This window comes from Microtus oregoni, unplaced genomic scaffold, assembly GCF_018167655.1.
Source record: "Microtus oregoni isolate MIOR12 unplaced genomic scaffold, Mior012 000018F_ref0000195, whole genome shotgun sequence".
In the NCBI taxonomy this organism is placed as follows: domain Eukaryota; kingdom Metazoa; phylum Chordata; class Mammalia; order Rodentia; family Cricetidae; genus Microtus; species Microtus oregoni.
The window spans coordinates 12,992,316-12,995,238 of NW_024543077.1; the positions used below are offsets into that span (position 1 = coordinate 12,992,316).

The window sequence follows — 2,923 nt, forward strand, 5'->3', positions numbered from 1 at the left end:
TCATAATTGTTTCATTGACACCGAGACAGGGACACTCTGAAAATGCTAATTTGACAACACTGAGAGTCACAAATTTTGCTCCAGAGGTTGAGGTAGAAAAATCAGAGATTCAAACAATGAGAAAACTCTGTGTAAGGAAGACCTCATCTATTTGACTTTTAATACAGAGGGATGAACGATGAAGACAGTGTGTAAATCTTTGCTGACAGCTAGCAAGGCCAAAGGGACAACCCTTCACTGGGTGAGACATTGGATTTGCCAGCACCTGAATGTACATGGCAGTAGATTTTCCCCAAAAGTTTCACACGAGAACATGGTGAAGTGCCATCTTGATTTCTGCTTCTTGACAACTCGATTAAGAAAAATAGACATGTGGTGGCGAAGCCCTGTCAATACTCCCAAATTAAAGAAATGGGAGCTACAAGGGGAAGGCACTATCAAAAGGGATAAGAGAAAGGAAACCAGTAAGGAGAAGGCATGTTAAAAAAAAATATAGAGGAATAATCGCTTCTCCCCGACCCCCAGCAAATGTTCAACATCTTAGCCAGTTTTCAAATGTGGACCCATGCTGACATTTTAGTTTACACATAAACAGCAAAGCTAGTGACTAAAGGCTACTCAATAGCTACTGTGCTTGGAAGAAAACTCACTCTTTCATCTATTTTCTCTGTGTCTTGAATGATTTCATCTCTGTGTTTTTGCACGTTTCTACAAAATGGGAATGTTAATAATAATATACCAGTATCACAGGGTTATTTGAGCATAAAAGATAATCACACAGTAAATGACTAGCAAAGAGTGATTTTTTGCAATGTGTTTGCCCCAGCACACAGGTGTGAAAACACCTGCTAATTCAAAGCCAAAATGGGAGAGGAAGACTCATATCAACATTGTTGCCATTGAACAATAGAACTAGGCAAGTTCACCACCATCAGCTACCTGATCTACAAATATGGAGGAATCGAGAACTAAACCATCAAAAAGTTTGAAAAGGAGGTTGTTCATATGCTCCTTTAAGTCTCCCTTGGTCTTGAACAAGTTGCAAGCTGAATGTGAGTGTAATAATCACCATTGGCATTTCCTGTGGAAATTTAAGCAAGCAAATACTATGCGACTATTATTAATGCCCCAGGACACAGAAACTTTATCAAAAACGTGATTACTGGGTCATCTCAGGCTGACTGTGCTGTTCTGATTGTTGGTGCTAGTGTTGGTGAATTTGAAGCTGGTCTCTCCAAGAACAAGCAGACCTGTGAGCATGCCTTTCTTTCTGGCTTACACCCTGGGTGTGAAACATCAAATTGTTGGCATCAACAAAGTGGATTCCCTGAAGCCACCCTACAGCCTGAAGAGATACAAGGAAATTGTTAAGGACGTTAGCACACACATTAAGAGAATTAGCTACAACTCTGACACAGTAGCCTTTGTACCTAGTTCTGTTTGGAAGGGGAACAACAGGCTGGAGCCACGAGAGAATAGGCCTTGGTTTGAGAAATTAAAAGTCACCATCAAAGATGTCAGTGCCAGTGGGACCACACTATCAGAAGCTTGGGATTGTATCCTACCCCCAACTTGTCCAACCAGCAAGCCTCTACAACGGTCTCTCCAGGATGTCTACAAGGTTGGGGGTATTGGCACTGTTCCTGTGGGCTGAGTGTAGACTGTTGTTTTAAACACTGGCAGAGTCTTTTCCTGTGCTTCAGTCAATGTCACAAAAGAACTAAAGACTGTTGAAATGCACCATGAAGTTTGGAGTGACGATCTTCCTGGGCACGGTGTGGGCTTTGATGTAAAGAATGTATCTGTCAAAGGTGTTAGACACAGTAATGTTGCTGGTGATGGCAAAATTGGCCCACTAATGGAAGCAGCTGGCATCACTGCTCAGGTGATTATCTTGAACCATCCAGGTTAAATTAGTACTGGCTATTCTCCTGTAGTGGGCTGTTACAGCTCACATAGCATGCCAGTTTGCTGAGCTTAAAGAAAAGATTGATCATTATTCTGGTAAGAAGCTGGAAGTTAGCCCCAAATTTTTGAAAGCTGATGATGCAGCCATTGCTGATATAGTCTCTGGCAAGCCCATGTGTGTTGAGAGTTTCTCTGGCTATTCTCCATCGGCTTATTTTACTGCTCGTGACATGAGACAGACAGTTGCTGTGGATGTCATCAAAGCTGTGGAAAAGAATCCTCCCATAGCTGGCAAAGTGACCAAGTCTGCCCAGCAAGCTAAATGAATATCCTCCCTACCACCTGCCACCCTGGTCTTAGTCAGTGGTGGAAGAGTGTCTCAGAACTGTTTGTCTCAATTGGCCATCTAAAGTTTAATAGTAAAAGCCTGGTTAATGATGACAGTGCATCGTAAAACCTTCAGAAAGAAGAGGAGAATGTTTGTGGACCATCTTTGTGTGTGTGGCAGTTTTAGTTATTTCAAAATCAAGACTTTTACTGGAAACAACTTGACCAAGAATCTGTCACAGAATTGTTAGAGCCATTAAAACAAATCTAACAAGAAAAAGAGAGTGCATGACCCATAGCGAGTCTTAAGCATTGTTTTTCCTCAAGCAAAGTGGAGTAGCTTATCTGTGATGCTAGTACTGAAAACCTGAGACAGGAGGATTGTCACAAGTTTGAGATTGCCCAGATCTAGGTCGTGAGATTCTGTTTTGTTTAGCTTTGCTTTGTAATAAACAACAACAGCAAAGAACACGAGTTAGCTTATAACTTTCCTGATACTGGGAAATGAGGAGATAAAGTAGAAGCATGTTCTTCATTCTCTGAGTACCAGCCTACTGTCTTGTTTTGAGTCTGCAATCAGTAACTGATTGTTGAGCTGGTAACCCTGGCTCCAACACTTTGTCCACAGGGCATAGTTACCCTTTCTCACCAGTCTAAAGTTTCTGTCTAGAATCTCTTTGTCTCTAGA

The 2,923-nt window shown here is 41.7% G+C and overlaps 1 pseudogene; it reads left to right on the forward strand.

The window, feature by feature from the left end:
• The first annotated feature begins 811 nt into the window (after positions 1-811).
• On the forward strand, positions 812-2,234 carry LOC121458653 (annotated as a pseudogene).
• Positions 2,235-2,923: the final 689 nt, after the last annotated feature.